At 40.2% G+C, this 9,527-nt stretch overlaps 1 pseudogene; it reads left to right on the top strand.

The window, feature by feature from the left end:
- The first annotated feature begins 1,123 nt into the window (after positions 1-1,123).
- LOC149219017 (phenylalanine aminomutase (L-beta-phenylalanine forming) pseudogene) lies at positions 1,124-8,425 on the top strand (annotated as a pseudogene).
- The last annotated feature ends 1,102 nt before the right edge of the window (positions 8,426-9,527 follow it).

Here is a 9,527-nt window from a genome sequence, read left to right as displayed (position 1 = left end):
ACAAAGGTTAGCGAGGCTCTCGCAGACAGCCAAGTCACTGTTCTTGGAGAAAATCTGCCTACTACATTAGAGAATGGAGTCAAAAATTAAAAGAACGTCAAATATGCCCAGAATAATGTTGTCTTGCTCATGAATGCACACCAATATCATATAAAGAATGTGAAAGCTAAGTAGGTCCAAGCAGAAAGCAACACCTTTCCACCAATTATTCTTCCCCTTCTTCAAAATGATGCTTTAAGAAGAAATTTGGACATCGATTTGGAGATTGCAGATGTACAGAATTATAATAGGGAATTTTGCGGAAATTTGCATTGCCACCGAATTTCACAACAACAAGGGTCAATATAGCTGAATCTTGTGACTATGATATCACAAGCCATTGTTCTGACTTTACCTCGTTGACTAACAAGATTATTCACAAATTTAATTTAATTTGATTATAGATTCTAAAATATTCTGGAAATCAGATAAATCTTGAAATATTCTAGGAATAAGATAAATAGAAATTATGGTTGTGTCCAAAACATTCAGAAATCTACCCTCTAAAAAAATGAGTTACCCAGATTAATATCATTTCCTTAAATACAAAATCTTCGTTCAAGAAACTTGCAAATCAATGAAACGATTCCTTTCCCTCTCCTTTAAATGGAAGATTTGTTCTTCACAGGTCTGATCAATCAAGGTACAGAAAAATGTGGATTTGGATTGAAGTGAAAAAATACCTAGAGATAGAAACATTTCTTCAAGTTTCACATTCAATAAAAATTTGCATAATAAAAAATGTAGATTTAAAAACTGAGTAACTCTAAATTTAAATAAATTTATATTGATTTATTAAAATGATTATATTAATAAATGTAAATATAGTTGATATAAGTCGAAAATGAAAACGTAATACTAATATTAAAAATAATAATAATATTTTGAATAATAAAATTAATTCGATTTGCCAACCATGGCTGGGTTCCCTAATCCATGGGATACAATTTGAATTTTGTGTATCTTGGTGCAATTAACAGCACCATGATGGTTATAAAGCCATGGTGTTGTCTGTGAGAATTCCATGGTATGCTTTCAGGATTCTGAATTTTGCATCAGTCTGTAATCTTTGAGCTAGTCTGCAATGGAGTACTTCCAATTAAATAGTAACAATTGTATAACTGCCCGTTCTCGTTCTTGTCACGTGGAGGACATCATCCTTCTTATCAAGACGTTCAATGAAACCAACTGCATCAATGTCGATGGCTCCCGCATCAGCGTTGCCCATGTCACAGCCCTGGGCCGGAGGCCCCAAGTGAAAGTGACACTAGATAATCATGCCGGGAATTGCAGAGAACGGGCTGAGAGGTGTTCGTTGTGGGTGCAAGAGAAAGCGAAAGGAGGAGCTGATATCTATGGCGTGACCACTGGATTCGGCGCCTGTTCAAGCAAGAGGACCAACCAACTGAGCGAGTTGCAAGAAGCCCTAATTCGATGTCTGCTAGCTGGAGTATTCACCGGCCCTTCTTCGTCACCGGGGGAGCTCTCCCCCATAACCACTCCATGTGCCATGTTTCTGAGAATGAGTAGCTTCATCTATGGCTGCTCTGGTATTCGATGGGCGATCATGGAAGCGCTACAGCAACTTATCAATTCTCATATCACGCCCAAATGCCCCTTGCGAGGCTCTGTAAGCGCTTCAGGTGACCTAATTCCCTTGGCCTACATAGCAGGTCTGCTAATTGGGAATCCCCAAGTCAGGGCTCGAATTGGGGCTCATGGTGAAGAACAAGAAGTGCCTGCACCAGAGGGCTCTGGTGAAAGCAGGTCTGCAGCCCTTCAAGCTCCAGGCCAAAGAGGGCTTGGCTCTGGTCAATGGCACTTCGTTTGCCACTGCCCTTGCTGCCACCGTCATGTATGATGCCAATGTTCTGCTCTTGCTCGTGGAAATGCTCTGTGGAATGTTCTGCGAAGTCATCTTCGGGCGGGAAGAATTCGCGCATTCGCTGATCCACGAGATGAAGCCGCACCCCGGCCAGAGAGAGTCTGCGGCACTTCTTGAATGGCTTCTCAAAGACAGCCCCTTCCAGGAGCTTTCAAGAGAGTATTACAGCATCAATTCTCTGAAAAAGCCCAGACAGGACCGCTATGCTCTGCGTTCGAGACCCCAGTGGCTGGCCCCTCTGGTGCAGACCATAAGAGAAGCCACGGCCACAATTGAGACAGAGATCAACTCTGCCAACGACAATCCCATCATCGACCTTGTCAACGGCAAGGCCCTCCATAGCGCCAATTTCCAGGGCAGCGCAGTGGGATTCTACATGGATTATGTTCGTGTAGCTCTGGCTGGACTGGGGAAACTCATCTTTGCACAGTTCACAGAGCTCATGATCGAATTCTACAGCAATGGGCTCCCGGGCAACCTTTCCCTAGGTCCCGACTTGAGCTTGGACTATGGCTTCAAGGGAATCGACATAGCCATGGCTGCTTACAGTTCGGAGCTTCAATTCCTGGCTAACCCAGTCACTACCCACGTTCACAGCGCCGAGCAGCACAACCAGGACATCAATTCTCTGGTCCTCTTATATGCCAGGAAGACTGAAGAAGCTCTGGATATCTTAAAACTTATGTTGGCATCGCACTTATACGCTCTCTGCCAGGCAATAGATTTGCGACAACTGGAACAAATTCTTCTAAATATTGTGTTAGGAATCATCTCAAGCGTTTCAGACGAATGCCATCTCCCGGAATCCATTAAAGAATAGCTTATTAGCGTTGCCAGGGGTATTCCAGTGTACACATTTAGAATCCCCCTGCAACCCTTCCCTCCCACTTGTCTCTGCCCTCAAACAAACAATTCTTGACACCATTGTTACATTCCACGATATTAAAATTGTAGAGCAGATAACAGAGTTCGAATCCCACCTCAAGCAGCGCCTTGAAGAGGAGATAACAGTAATCGTGCTTTCATCCGAGGAGCGCACCAACAGTCACACGCTGGAAGGCTCCTGTTGCAGAACGTTAATCCATGGCTCTAAATTCTTTCCTCTGTATGCATTTATCCGGGAGGAACTCAACGCGATAATGATAATTCCGAGGACAGACCACACGCCCCAAGAGGGCACCCAGAAGGTATTTGATGCAATTGTTGATGGCCGAATCACTGCATCGCACGAAATACCGTCTCAGTCCCTCGCGCATGTCGAGGTTTCTGCCAGTCGAACGATCAATCATTGCCGCAATTCCACGACTCTTTAAAAATGTGAACCTGAGAAACAGGAAACTTGTACACTTGACGCAGGATATGCAAAACTAACCTGTGTCGCTTCAGACCTCAGGGCAAGTGACTCTTCTGTGTCGCTTCAGACTTCAGGGCGAGCGACTCTTCACTGACCAGAACGTTTTTCACCGATGATCTAATGGCTAGAGATGATTTAATCGTCTAACAATTCATTTAACGGCCCACGTTGAGACACGGTGGCATGGAGGGGTCTAACAATTCATTTAACGGCCCACGTTGAGACACGGTGGCATGGAGGGGAGTTCGTCTGAGAGGGAACGCCTTACGGCGTAAAAATTGAAATACATAAACATAAAATTACTCTTAAAAAACCTTTTCTAATATAATAATTTTAAAAGAATATATTAAAATAGAGTAGTAAGGAAGGTATCATTGAGGGGAGTGTTGTTTTTCTCCTCCTTGCATGATCTGAGGAGGATGACAAGTGGAAAAGTGGTTCTCTGCATAAATATAATTGTAAGGAAGTTCTTCCAATTTTGACTGTAGTTGTCTAAGTAAATTTAATAGATGTAAAATTAAACTATTAATAACAAAAATATTGTGTAAGTAAATAGACATTAAATGTGAATGTAAGATAATATAATCATTTTTGAGAAGCCATTAAACAAAATATAACTTTTTTTTAATAAATTAAAATAATTCATAAAATTAGGAAAAAATGACCTGAAAGTTTTTTTATTTTTTACTTTCAAAAAAAATTTACAATATAAAAAATAGTTTAAAATAGTCTCTAAAATGTGGTTTAACATTTAGGTGAGGAAATTTAGTCCCCACAGATTTTGTAATCCAACTATGAACAAAATTATGTATACCTGAAAATTGTTCCAGGCACAATTTCTACAATTGAAATAAAAAAACGTGATACTTCAGATAAGATAAACGGATGGAGGGCTATGGACAGCGTTATCAGGTTTTCTAACGTGATACTTCAAATAAGATAAACGGATGGAGGGCTATGGACAGCGTTATCAGGTTTTGATAAGAATATCAGGGTGAGAGAATTGGGCTAACGATGGATGTAACAAAATTTATAATAGGTGAAATATATTTTACAGGGGAAAAACAAATTTTATCTGGGCGGAAGCAATAAGCGCTAAATAATTGAAACAACAAAAGTCTTATTAAACCGAAATGCCATGGAACAGGGACAACCTCTCTACAGAGTGAGGAACGAATTAACATGACCCGACCTACCCCGTCGTTCACTTCTTCTCAAACTCATTAATTAGTGTTGATTATTTCGAGAATTAGACGTCCCTGTTAAAATAAAATTATTCTTAAAAAAATTCATAGACACTTGAATATGACAGCTATATTAAAACTCAATTATCTTTTTTATCTTTAAATTTTAAATCTAGGCAACCAATGAGTAATACGAATCACTCTAACACTGAATGGGAAATGGTACACACCTGGAAAATGTTGAACCTAATCTCTTCCTTTGCATTATCTCCATACAAGGGTTTATGTTGTTTTTAATGGAAGAGATGAATGCCGGAGTCGAATCTCCTTATGAAACAGTAATTAGACCAAATCTAATTGCTTATGTGGAATTTTTCTTCGATATATTGTTGTCTGTCCCTATAATAAATGCCATAAACAAATTCCTCAAACTCTAAAATCTCGCTGGCATAAAACTGAATCAGATTTCATGGCACACTTCTCAATTCTCGTAGAATCCGCTCTCATAATAATTATCATTCAAGCAACTGACTTTTTTTTTCTTTAACCTAAGAAATCATCATGTTTGGAGCAACTATCAATGCTACTCATTATTGGACCACAAAATCTATGGGACCAAAACTCCTCCTCTAAGCACATTTTCTCAACTTCTGATCTACCTAGTTGACACTACTACAGCAAGGACACTTCAAGAGATTTTTTTAGACAAAAAAAATCTTTTATTTTAAAAAATCACTTTCTGTTTTACTTTTTAATATCAATTGAATTATCTTAAATATAAAACTTGACACAAAACAGTTTGAGACAAAAATATGTTAAGACAATTTTATATTTAAGGCAAAAAAATTAAGACAACTTTAAATTTAAAACAAAAACAGTTTGAAACAAAAATATTTTAAGAAAAAACATGACAAAAATGGTTTAAGATAAAAATATTTTAAGACAGACAAAAACAATTTGAGACAGAACTATTTTAAGACAAAACTTTATATTTAAGACAAAATCAGTTGAAAGCAAATTTAGTTTAAGTCAAATTTATTTTAAGACAAAATTTTATATCTAGAACAAAAATAGTTTGAGACAAATTTTACAATTAAGACAATAACCACTTAAAATGAAATTCATTTAAGACAATTAACAATTAAGACAAAATATATCAAGTTAAGAAGATATTCTCGAACAAGTTCATCTTCTCCTTATACCGATGCTGTTATTTTACTTACCATTCACATTATGTTATATAAAAACAAAGATGTGTCATACTCTTCGTTTTGCGGAGTAGCCAACTCTAAAAAACTTTGACAACTTTTCCCAACAAAATCTTTTGCACATCGATTCTTATTCTCTCCCTTCCATCTCTACTTATACATTTAGAGACAATTTGTGTATAGTTGCATTCAATGATAATATAAATATTCGAACAAACTACCTATCTAACTTACAAATAATATTAAGGCAATTCTTAATTACTTCAAAATTATTCTAACAAGCTGCAAGATTGCAATGCAAGGTAAATACAATGTAGAGGTTTAGTAATTACCCAATTTGATGAAAAGCTTAATCAGGTCGCCTGATGGAAGCTGTGAGGTCGATCATTGTCTGAAAACATTGACGGAAGAATACGGGAGGCTAACATTGATGGTTAGCTATTCGAAAACGGGAGGCTCTGCACATTTCAGTAATGTGAAAGGAGGAGACTGAAAAAAAAAATCTAAATAAAGAACCGATGGTGGAACACAATCGCTCACGCATTCAAACAACTTTCAAATTTCTTTATTCACGAAGCCACTCTGCTTTATATCGAACGCAGCCTTTTTGCTTTATATTGAACGGTTATACGCTTTTTTCAACGGCATAATATCTAAATGAACGGCTAATTTTCAAATTTTACCTGCCAACTCACAGGACCGCTATGCTCTGCGTTCGAGACCCCAGTGGCTGGCCCCTCTGGTGCAGACCATAAGAGAAGCCACGGCCACAATTGAGACAGAGATCAACTCTGCCAACGACAATCCCATCATCGACCCTGTCAACGGCAAGGCCCTCCATAGCGCCAATTTCCAGGGCAGCGCAGTGGGATTCTACATGGATTATGTTCGTGTAGCTCTGGCTGGACTGGGGAAACTCATCTTTGCACAGTTCACAGAGCTCATGATCGAATTCTACAGCAATGGGCTCCCGGGCAACCTTTCCCTGGGTCCCGACTTGAGCTTGGACTATGGCTTCAAGGGAATCGACATAGCCATGGCTGCTTACAGTTCGGAGCTTCAATTCCTGGCTAACCCAGTCACTACCCACGTTCACAGCGCCGAGCCAGGGGTATTCCAGTGTACACATTTAGAATCCCCCTGCAACCCTTCCCTCCCACTTGTCTCTGCCCTCAAACAAACAATTCTTGACACCATTTATATTGAACGGTTATACGCTTTTTTCAACGGCATAATATCTAAATGAACGGCTAATTTTCAAATTTTACCTGCCAACTCACAGGACCGCTATGCTCTGCGTTCGAGACCCCAGTGGCTGGCCCCTCTGGTGCAGACCATAAGAGAAGCCACAGCCACAATTGAGACAGAGATCAACTCTGCCAACGACAATCCCATCATCGACCCTGTCAACGGCAAGGCCCTCCATAGCGCCAATTTCCAGGGCAGCGCAGTGGGATTCTACATGGATTATGTTCGTGTAGCTCTGGCTGGACTGGGGAAACTCATCTTTGCACAGTTCACAGAGCTCATGATCGAATTCTACAGCAATGGGCTCCCGGGCAACCTTTCCCTGGGTCCCGACTTGAGCTTGGACTATGGCTTCAAGGGAATCGACATAGCCATGGCTGCTTACAGTTCGGAGCTTCAATTCCTGGCTAACCCAGTCACTACCCACGTTCACAGCGCCGAGCCAGGGGTATTCCAGTGTACACATTTAGAATCCCCCTGCAACCCTTCCCTCCCACTTGTCTCTGCCCTCAAACAAACAATTCTTGACACCATTTATATTGAACGGTTATACGCTTTTTTCAACGGCATAATATCTAAATGAACGGCTAATTTTCAAATTTTACCTGCCAACTCACAGGACCGCTATGCTCTGCGTTCGAGACCCCAGTGGCTGGCCCCTCTGGTGCAGACCATAAGAGAAGCCACGGCCACAATTGAGACAGAGATCAACTCTGCCAACGACAATCCCATCATCGACCCTGTCAACGGCAAGGCCCTCCATAGCGCCAATTTCCAGGGCAGCGCAGTGGGATTCTACATGGATTATGTTCGTGTAGCTCTGGCTGGACTGGGGAAACTCATCTTTGCACAGTTCACAGAGCTCATGATCGAATTCTACAGCAATGGGCTCCCGGGCAACCTTTCCCTGGGTCCCGACTTGAGCTTGGACTATGGCTTCAAGGGAATCGACATAGCCATGGCTGCTTACAGTTCGGAGCTTCAATTCCTGGCTAACCCAGTCACTACCCACGTTCACAGCGCCGAGCCAGGGGTATTCCAGTGTACACATTTAGAATCCCCCTGCAACCCTTCCCTCCCACTTGTCTCTGCCCTCAAACAAACAATTCTTGACACCATTGTTACATTCCACGATATTAAAATTGTAGAGCAGATAACAGAGTTCGAATCCCACCTCAAGCAGCGCCTTGAAGAGGAGATAACAGCAATCGTGCTTTCATCCGAGGAGCGCACCAACAGTCACATGCTGGAAGGCTCCTGTTGCAGAACGTTAATCCATGGCTCTAAATTCTTTCCTCTGTATGCATTTATCCGGGAGGAACTCAACGCGATAATGATAATTCCGAGGGCAGACCACACGCCCCAAGAGGTCACCCAGAAGGTATTTGATGCAATTGTTGATGGCCGAATCACTGCATCGCACGAAATACCGTCTCAGTCCCTCGCGCATGCCGAGGTTTCTGCCAGTCGAACGATCAATCATTGCCGCAATTCCACGACTCTTTAAAAATGTGAACCTGAGAAACAGGAAACTTGTACACTTGACGCAGGATATGCAAAACTAAGCTGTGTCGCTTCAGACCTCAGGGCGAGCGACTCTTCTGTTTCGCTTCAGATCTCAGGGCGAGCGACTCTTCACTGACCAGAACGTTTTTCACCGATGATCTAATGGCTGGAGATGATTTAATCGTCTAACAATCCATTTAACGGCTCACGTTGAGACACGGTGGCATGGAGGGGAATTCGTCTCAGAGGGAACGCCTTACGGCGTAATTACGGTTTTAATGGAGTCACGGGAAGTGACAATAGCTCATTGTCTATATATTTATTTCGTAATCGAGTATTCTATCGAAATTATGAGATATTTGTCATCATTGATCTAGGATTTTGATTCATTTTCATTGTTGATTTAGATCCGAGCTACAAGACGTTACAAGGATAGAAATGTTATTTTAATATATTAAAATAAAATTCTCTGAAGCTTTAATGTTTAATATTTTTATTTTTTATTTTTTAAATATTTAATAAATTTATAAAAATATATTTTATTTTATTCTTACATCTATCTATTTCATATAAACTAGCATTTGCATCCAGAGGGGCAAGGCAGACCTATAGTGTTTTGGTTTTTTTTTACTCTTCGAATAAATATACAGGGACAATTGGAATATAACAGTTTCAAATGTCTCACTAGAGGTTGAGGATTGACTGGTCGAATAGGCTCAGAGGTTGGATATCTCTTCAAAGGTCCAATGTACCGAGGGGCTTGACTATGCATGATGTCATTTTATAAAAATGGTTTTTTAATATATATATAAACCAAAGCTCTATCAGTGTCAATATTGAGATACAATGGAGGACAACAGGGCACATCAATTAAGGCAATCAATAGGCAAGTTGGGAAACTAAAGATAGTATATTTGGATTGCAAATAAACAAAGTCAAAAATGGAGGGAACTAAGTATTTGATTACACCATTAACCATATAATTAGTATTAACTTGGCAACAAATTCACAATAATTATGTATACTTCAAAGTTTCAAGAACTTTCTAACAAGATACCTGCTAAATAACCTCAATATTGAAGCAAACACTTCAATTGCTACAA

Source organism: Pinus tabuliformis, chromosome Q (assembly GCF_031772625.1).
Source record: "Pinus tabuliformis cultivar Carrire ecotype Pingquan chromosome Q, CPIR1, whole genome shotgun sequence".
NCBI lineage: Eukaryota > Viridiplantae > Streptophyta > Pinopsida > Pinales > Pinaceae > Pinus > Pinus tabuliformis.
Note: the sequence above shows the minus strand (reverse complement) of the source record. Positions and strands in the feature narration are given on the sequence as shown.